Source organism: Triticum aestivum, chromosome 6A (assembly GCF_018294505.1).
Source record: "Triticum aestivum cultivar Chinese Spring chromosome 6A, IWGSC CS RefSeq v2.1, whole genome shotgun sequence".
Taxonomy (NCBI): Eukaryota; Viridiplantae; Streptophyta; class Magnoliopsida; order Poales; family Poaceae; genus Triticum; species Triticum aestivum.
This window is the reverse complement of record NC_057809.1, coordinates 575,828,157-575,837,572: the sequence shown is the minus strand read 5'-3', so window position 1 is coordinate 575,837,572 and position 9,416 is coordinate 575,828,157.

Below are 9,416 nucleotides of genomic sequence, written 5' to 3'. Positions count from 1 at the left end.
CTTCGGCGGGCCGGCCGTGCGGCGAAGTGGGCGCGGCGGCTCGCCCTGTCAGAGGGCGAAACGTGGCGCGGTGGCGGCGTCGGACATGTTCGTCGGTGGCGGATGTGTCCGGCGGCGGCGGATCTGGAATTTTTAGGGTTAGGGGGGAGAGGATCCGCGAATTTGGAATGGGGGGGGTGTATATATAGGCATAGGGGGAGCTAGGAGAGTCCAAATGAGGTGCGGTTTTCGGCCACGCGATCATGATCGAACGCTATAGGACATGGAGTAGAGTTTGGTGGGTTTTGGGCCAAATTGGAGGGGTGTTGGGCTGCAACACACACGAGGCCTTTTCGGTCCCTCGGTTAACCGTTGGAGTACCAATCGAAGTCCAAATGGTACGAAACTTGGCAGGCTGTCTACCGGTAGTAAATCAAGGCCGCTTGGCAAGTCTCGGTCCAATCCAGAAATGTTTAAACCCCACACACGAAAGAAAGCTAGAAATGACCACCAGAGGAGAACGAAGCGCCGGAAGGCAAAATGGACAACGGGGAAAATGCTCGAATGCATGAGACGAACACGTATGCAAATGCAATGCACATGATGACATGATAAGAGATGGATGACAATGATAACAACACACGGAGACAAAACCCGAACCCGAGGAAATAAATATAACTTAACGCCGGAAACGGCAAGAGTTGGAGTACAAATAGGGAAAGTTACATCCGGGGTGTTACAACACTCCACCACTACGAAAGGATCTCGTCCCGAGATCTAGGACTGAAAGAACGCCGGGTACTCAGAATGGAGGTGATCCTTGCGTTCCCAGGTAGCTTCACGGTCGGAATGGTGTGACCACTTGACTTTGAGAAATTTGATTGACTTGTTGCGAGTCTTGCATTCAGTCTCTTCAAGAATAGCGACTGGGTGCTCACGATAAGAGAGATCTTCTTGGAGCTCAATGTCCTCGAAATTGACTGTGCGGTCAGGAGTCTTGAAGCACTTTCGAAGCTGAGAGACATGGAACACATCATGAACATTTGCAAAGTTTGAAGGAAGCTCGAGTTGATAGGCGAGGTCGCCTCTCTTGCTGACAATCTTGAAAGGTCCCACGTATCTAGGGGCAAGCTTCCCTTTGATACCGAAGCAACGAGTACCTTTCATAGGAGAGACGCGGAGGTAAACATGATCTCCGATCTCGAAAGCCAAATAACGGTGCTTACTATCATAGTAGCTCTTCTGACGGGATTGGGCTGCTTTGAGGTTATCACGAATGACTTTGCACATTTCTTCTGCTTCTGTGATTAAGTCATTACCCAAAAGTTGACGTTCACCGCTTTCAGACCAGTTGAGAGGGGTACGGCACTTCCTGCCATACATAATTTCAAATGGGGCCTTGCCCGAACTTGCTTGAAAACTGTTGTTGTAGGAGAATTCAGCATAAGGAAGACAATCCTGCCACTTCATGCCGAAGGAGATCACACAAGCCCTGAGCATATCTTCAAGAATCTCGTTGACACGCTCGACTTGACTGCTTGTTTGGGGATGGAAAGCTGTGCTGAAGCGGATGTTCATGCCCATGGCCTTCTGAAAAGAATCCCAAAACTTCGAGGTAAAGATGCTGCCACAGTCTGAAGAGATCACTTGAGGAATACCGTGCAGAGAGACAATGCGAGAGGTATAGAGTTCCGCCAATTGAGCTGCAGTGATCGACTCTTTGATAGGCAGAAAGTGAGCCACTTTGGTGAGTTTGTCGATGACAACGAATATAGCATCATTGCCACGCTTGGACTTTGGAAACCCAGTCACGAAGTCCATCTCAATGTGGTCAAACTTCCATTCTGGAATGGCAAGAGGTTGGAGGAGACCTGCTGGCCTTTGGTGTTCTGCCTTCACTCTTCTGCAGACATCACATTCATTCACGAATTGAGCGATCTCGCGCTTCATTTGAGTCCACCAATAAGCTTGCTTAAGGTACTGATACATCTTCGTGCTCCCAGGGTGGATGGAGAGGAGAGAATTGTGAGCCTCGTTCATGATCACTTTACGGAGGTCACCTTTGGGCACAACAATACGATCCTCGAAGAAGAGAGTGTCCTTGTCATCAAGGCGGTAACACTTGTACTTGGATTGACTCTTGGCAATCCCAATCTTCACCTTTTTCACCATAGCATCAAGAAGCTGGGCTTGGCGAATCTGGTCTTCCAAGGTGGGAGAGACTAGAAGGTTGGCGAGGAATCCTTGAGGAACAACTTGCAGATTAAGTTTGCGGAAAGCTTCACAAAGCTCGGGTTGATAAGGCTTAAGAATCAGACAGTTGCAGTAAGCCTTCCTGCTCAAAGCGTCAGCAATCACATTGGCCTTTCCTGGAGTGTATTCAATACTCGGATTATACTCTTAAATCATTTCGACCCATCGAGTTTGCTTGAGGTTGAGATTAGGCTGAGTGAAGATGTACTTGAGACTCTTGTGATCAGTGAAAATGTCCACTTTTCTTCCCAATAGAAGATGTCTCCAAGTCAAAAGAGCATGCACAACTGCCGCCAACTCGAGATCATGAGTGGGGTAGTTCTTCTCATTAGGCTTCAACTGGCGAGATGTATAAGCAACAACTTTCTTCTCTTGCATCAATACTGCGCCAAGACCTTGGAGAGAGGCATCACAAAAGACCTCGTACGGCTTGGATTCATCAGGTGGAGTCAGAACTGGAGCAGTGATCAACTTCTCTTTCAAAGTGTTAAAAGCAATATCACACTCCGGAGACCAAACATACTTGACGTGCTTCTGAAGAAGATTAGAGAGAGGCTTCGTGATCTTAGAAAAGTTCTCAACGAATCTTCGGCAATAGCTTGCGAGACCGAGAAAACCGCGGAGTTGCTTCACATTCTGAGGAGGTTCCCAATTCACAATTGCAGACACCTTCTTAGGATTCACGGCAATGCCCTTGGCATAGATGATATGACCAAGATAAAGAACCTCATCAAGCCAAAATTCACACTTGGAGAACTTGGCGTAGAATTGATGTTCCCTGAGCTTATCAAGCACCAAACGCAAGTGTTTGGCATGATCTTCCTTGTTCTTGGAGAAAACCAGAATGTCGTCGAGATAGACCAAAACGAAGTCATTGGTGTAGGCATTGAAGATGAAGTTCATCATGCGAGAGAACGTCGGAGGAGCGTTGGCGAGGCCAAAAGACATGACAATGTATTCATATGAACCAAAGCTTGTTCTGCATGCTGTCTTGGGAATATCTTCTTCACGAATGCGAATCTGGTGATAACCCATACGGAGATCAAGCTTGGAGAATACTTGGGCACCTTTGAGTTGTTCGAACAGCTCATTGATGTTGGGAAGTGGGTATTTGTTCTTGATGGTCTTCTTATTCACTGGACGGTAATCAACACAAAGTCGGTTCGTTCCATCCTTCTTCTTGACAAAAAGAACACCACAACCCCACGGAGAAGAACTAGGCCGGATGAGACCCATTCTTTCTTGCTCATCGAGTTGCTTCTTCAGCTCCTTCAACTCTTCAGGTCCAAGCTTGTAAGGACGTTTGCACACAGGTTCCGTGCCAGACTCAAGATCAATAACGAATTCAACTGGCCGGTGCGGAGGCATTCCTGGGAGCTCTTCTGGAAAGACGTCTTGATATTCGCAAACGACTGGAATTTGAGCGATAGCATCCAATTCACCCTTCTCATTGAGAGAAAACAGACGGATAGTATCATCACGAGCGGCAAAGACAATTACATCCTCAGATGAATGAGTCAATTGAATCTGCCTGGCTGCAGAATCAAGATGTGCCTTGTGCTTAGAAAGCCAATCCATTCCGAGAATAAGATCAATATCTGAGTTACCAAGAACCACCGGAGAAGAGAGAAACTTGTAATCGCCCAATGTGATAGCAACATCTGGGGCAAAAGCGCTTGCATTCATGAATTTACCTGGAGAAACAACAGATAACTGTCTAGGCAATTCTTGCAAAGGCAACTCATGCATAGAAACAAATGGCCTCGAGATGAAACAATGCGATGCACCCGTGTCAAAAAGAACTTTTGCGGAAATATCATTAACAAGAAGGTTACCCATGATCACATCTGACGAGTCCTCTGCCTGAGCTGCATTCATCAAGTTGACCTTGGCGGACTTGGGGTTATTCTTGACCACAACTGTACTTGCCGATCTAACTGGAGGAGGAGGAGGAAGACGCCTCTGGTTGAAACACTTGTTGGCATAGTGACCCTTCTGTTGGGACTTGTTGCACGTGACCTCTGAAAGCGGACGGTGATACGGAGCACTCGATCTTGGAGCTTGAGACGAAGTCTTGTTCTGAAAGCCAGGGTTGGGTGGGTGGGAAGAACCACTGCCACCTTTACTCTTCTGCTGATACGGCTGACGGAACGGAGGAGGAGGAAGCCAAAACTTCTGCTACTTGGCCACTTGAGTAGAGGAAGACGGAGTAACATCTCTGACTCTCTTCTTGGAAGCATCACACCTCAACTGAGCAGCCTCTTGCTTCAGTGCCATGTTGTAGAACTCATCGTATCTCAAGGGCTCGAAGAGAACAAGAGCGAGCTGAATATCTTCTCTGAGACCACCCCTGAACTGATATATCATGCTCTTCTCATCAGGGACGTCCTGCTTGGTAAAGCGGGCGAGCTTCTGGAACAACTTGTTGTAGTCATAGACAGACAAAGAGCCTTGCTTCAGATTGCGGAATTCCTCACGCTTGCTTTCAACCACGCTCTGCGGAATATGATGAGCTTGGAAATCTCGACGGAAATCATCCCAAGTGATAACACGTCCACCTCTGGAGTCTTTGTACTGCTGGAACCATTCTGCAGCTTGATCTTTGAGTTGGAAGGAAGCGAACTTAACAAAGTCCTCAGGCCTGACGTTACTGCACTCGAAATGCTTACACAGATCCACAAGCCAATCGTCAGCATCGGTTGCCTCAACACAATTGCTGAAAGTCTTTGGCCCGTTAGCAAGGAACTGGTTGAGTGTAGCAAAGTGACTCTGATTGCTGCTTTGATTCCCTTGACTGCCCTGATTGCGCTCTTGAAGAATTTGCATGATCAGCTGTGTGTTTGCATTGGTTGCGGCCATCACAGCTTGCCATGCCTCCGGAGGAGGTGGAGGTGGTGGCGGATCAGGATTCGGAGTCGTGCGTGTTGGAGGAGCCATCCTGAAGAGGGTGACCACCATTAGCACATTGATAGATAAAATATTGAAGCTGAATCTAACGGAATGAAAATTGCAACATATAGTCTTCACATCCGAACAAAATGAACGAATGCATTCCTCTTGAAATGGTCACATATCCATAAATTGAGAAGCCACGTAGAATTAAGGTAGAGAAATAAATCAACAAGGTACGGATCAAGAACGAATAATCAGTAAGAAATCCCAATCTCAAACCAATATCCGTGGAAGAAGAACTAGAGCTACTAGAATTCCCACCTATGAAACTTCCGAAGCTTTCCGGTTATGCAATCAGGTGTTGGGGATACAGGGGAAGCATAATATCTCACCCAAACTAGCAAATCCTACATCCAGCTGTATCCATCCTTCAACACATAACCAAGAAACCTTCGGAAACCATCTACCTCAACCTTCGAAAATCATCCGTTATACAAGTTATGGCGATACTCCCGAACTCCCGCCCCAGTACTGGGTGGCGTCGAGGTTATCTCACCAACGAACTGCATAAAAGAGATTTTTGATGTCGGCGTACTAAACTCAGGTATTCCAGAACTGCAACGATAAAATTATGATGACAACACCTTAGAGGTCAACTCCCCGGGACACTTCCACTAAACCCCTGACAGGAGGCACCAAGACAATGTTCTCATCATAAAACCATCAGAACGATTCCAAGATACTCGCGTGATCCTAATTTTTTTTTGTGAAATTGGAGAAGAGAAGAGTCAAAACTCTACGTCAGGATGCCTTACCAGAGCGATGAGGAGACTGGGAAGTAAAAAGAATTCCTAAACTCTCCGATATATAATTCCTAAAGACTCAAAACATTTTTCTAGACACGACTCGGCCGCTAAAAACGATCAAGCAATGGGGATCCTAAGGTCGGGGAAGGCTCTGATACCAACTTGTAACACCCTCGATGCGACTATAGCTCCCACGTGTCGAGGCACGACTTAGAGACATAATCGCATTGAAGGCATATGTCGCAAGTTAGGCAATCTTCACAACATCCCATGTAATATGAATAATAAAGGGGAGAACATAGTTGGCTTACACTCGCCACGTCAATCAAGAACATAAATAACATTACATCATCCAAACACTCGTGGCCCGAGTACGGCGCCAAAATAAAAGAGAACCCAACATGCGACACGGTCCCGTTCACCCCCAACTGGGCACCACTACTGATCATCGGGAAAGGAAACATAGTATCGTTGAGAGTTTTCGTCGAACTCCCATTTGAGCTCATACGCGTCTCCTGGAGTGGAATCATCAGGCCCTGCATCTGGTGTAATAGTAATGTATGAGCCACAGGGACTCAGCAATCTCGCACCCTCGCGATCAAGACTATTTAAGCTTATAGGTAAGGCAAGGTAAAACATGAGTGGAGCTGCAGCAAGCGACTAGCAAGTATGGTGGCTAACTTATTCGCAAAAGAGAGCGAGAAGAGGAGGCAAAGCGCGAGCGAGAAACTAGAGAACAACCTGCGCAAACATTACTCCAACATCGTGTCCACTTCCTGGACCCTGCCGAGAAGAGGCCATCACGGTAACACACTCAGTTGATTCATTTTAGTTAATTAAGGTTCAAGTTATCTACAACCGGACATTAACAAATTCCCATCTGCCCATAACCGCGGGCACGACTTTCGAAAGTTCAATCCCTGCAGGGGAGTCCCAACTTAGCCCATGACAAGCTCTCACGGTCAATGAAGGAATATACCTCCTCCCAAGACGTTCCGATCAGACTCAGTATCTCGGTAACTCAAGACACTTCGACAGGTTAAAACAAGACCAGCAACACCGCTCGAATGTGCCGACAAATCCCGATAGGAGCTGCACGTATCTCTTTCTCAGGGCACACTCAGATGAGCCAGACGTCGGGTAGGCCAGCCCAAAGTTGCCCCTGGTAGCCCCGGACATCGCTCGGTGGGACCAACACTCAGAGGAGCACTGGCCCGGGGGGTTAAAATAAGATGACCCTAGAGTCTGCAGAACCCAAGGGAAAGAAAAGGCTAGGTGGCAAATGGTAAAACCAAGGTTGGGCATTGCTGGAAAAGCTTTAATCAAGGCGAACTATCAAGGGGTTCCCATTATAACCCAACCGCGTGAGGAACGCAAAATCCGGGAACATAACACCGATATGACAGAAACTAGGGCGGCAAGAGTGGAACAAAACACTAGGCGAGAGGCCGAGCCTTCCACCCTTTACCAAGTATATAGATGCATTAAGATAACATAGCAATATAATGATATCCCAACAAGTAAATAAAAGATGTTCCAACAAGGAACGGCCTCCAATCTTCACCTGCAACTAGCAACGCTATAAGAGGGGCTGAGCAAAGTGGTAAGATAGCCAATCAACGGTTTGCTAGGAAAATGGTGGGTTAGAGGTTTGACATGGAAATTTAGGAGGCTTTCAAGCAAGTGGTAGGCAACGTAGCAATGGCATAGCAAAAGAGCGAGCAAACTAGCATAGCAATGATAGTAGTGATTTCGAGGGTATGATCATCTTGCCTGCACAGTTGTCAGAGTTGACTGGATCCTCAAGAGCAAACTCAACGGGCTCCTCGTTAGCGAACTCGTCTCCTAGCTCTACCCAAACAAGACAAACAAGCAAAAAGGATACAATCAACCACGTGCAAACTCAGACAACACGATGCAAAGATGGTATGCTATGCGGGAAGCGATGCGGGATGCAAAATGCAAGATATGACAGGAAATGCATCAAACTGGCCTCAACTTGGAATTCCAAGTGTGCTACTAGAAAGATGAGATGAAATCGCTTGAAAACGATATAAAGAACGCCGGAATCGGAGTTACGGTTTGGAAATGGCAAGCGTTTCAAAAATGACACCGGTCTGCGATTTACAGCAAGTAGGCATCTAAATGTAATGAAATGAACATGCTACAGCCATCAAACATGACCACAAAATACATGGCAGGGATGCACACAAGATGCTTAACAAAAATCTAGCACTGAGCTACGGCCAATTCATCCATTATGAGGTTCAAACAAGCATGGCAAAAATGCAAATGCAAAACAGATTTCAGACTTAGTGAAATTAACACTTGTCTGAAATTTTAGATCATGAAGCCCTCTTCGGAGCAGCAAAACAACATGCTACAGGACCTTATTAAGACAAAGAAGAACATGGCATGGAGCTACTCAACAAGCTTAACAAAAGTCCCTTAGTGACCTTGAGCCAAAAGGGATCACAAAATATACTAACAAGCACACGAACATAGCAAAAACATAATCAATTTCAGACTTAGTGAAAAACTGGGACATGCTGAAACTTAACTCACGAAGGCATGTTTACGAGCTCGATGCACTCACCACGGTGCAAGTCATGGCAAGACAAGCATACACCCATAAAGAAGGCACAAAATACAAGCTAGACATGGCAAGAACAATGGCATAGCATGCACGGATCAACTACAATAACATCGGCAAAATCGCAAACAAGTTGACGATCTGCCCAGATTCACAACGAAGCAAAAGTAGAGCTCGATTGACTCAAGCTAGGGTGCTCCATAATTGCAAACAAAGACATGGATGAATAGAGCACTACAAGATTAACAAAACTCCTTTACTGATCATCCTCAAAAGAGGCACGGATCACTAGAAAACAGCATGGACATATGGCATCGTGAACTAAACAATCCCAGACTTAGTGAAAACTACTAAGTCCCTGAAAACAGATTCACCGGGTGCCTCACTTTGCAAGCTTGCACAAGTCACCACACACATCATAAAAATGCATGGGTTGCACCTATGGAAAGATAACAAAATCCTTAACAAAACATATGTAGGACTCATAGACATATCATGCACACAATAATCATGGCAAAAATGACAAAAGTCTAAGATGAACTAGCAGATCTGACAATTAACTTAAGTAGCCCTCTTCTAACAGCATTTCGGGCATCAAGATGCACTCAAATGAAAATGATGCAATGGAATGAAATGATGTACTCTCTGAGATGAACATTTTGATATGCTATATGCCCAAATCGGAGCTACGGATGCAAAGTTACGGGGTCGCGAACATGGGCACTTGGAGTAAAAATTCTGAGGACTTGGAGAAAAAAACAACCAGATCTAGGGTTTCGTCGGTGGGCACGCGAACCGAGGCGTTGACTACGGTGGCCGGCGGGCGCTCGCCAGATCCGAGGTCGCCGGCGTCGGGGAGGCGGCGGCCGGCGTCGGCGAGGCGGGAGGAGGCC